This window comes from Leptodactylus fuscus, chromosome 4 (assembly GCF_031893055.1).
Source record: "Leptodactylus fuscus isolate aLepFus1 chromosome 4, aLepFus1.hap2, whole genome shotgun sequence".
NCBI classification, from domain to species: Eukaryota; Metazoa; Chordata; class Amphibia; order Anura; family Leptodactylidae; genus Leptodactylus; species Leptodactylus fuscus.
Window position 1 is genome coordinate 220,555,769 of NC_134268.1, and position 225 is coordinate 220,555,993.

Here is a 225-nt window from a genome sequence, read left to right on the forward strand (position 1 = left end):
TCAGATTTTAACAGGAAGCAACGGGCGTGTTGGAAAAGGATTCCCTCAGCGATTTGTAGTCAGAGTTCCTGTGTGCATCCGACTACAGCAATGTGCCGTATACACCACTGTGCAGCCATCTGGTGGTATATAATGCCGACTGGACCCCATAGACATCCTATATGTGATATGTAACCAATGTGGACACAGCCCATAAGCCTTCCCATACACTGCTTAGATGTTCCA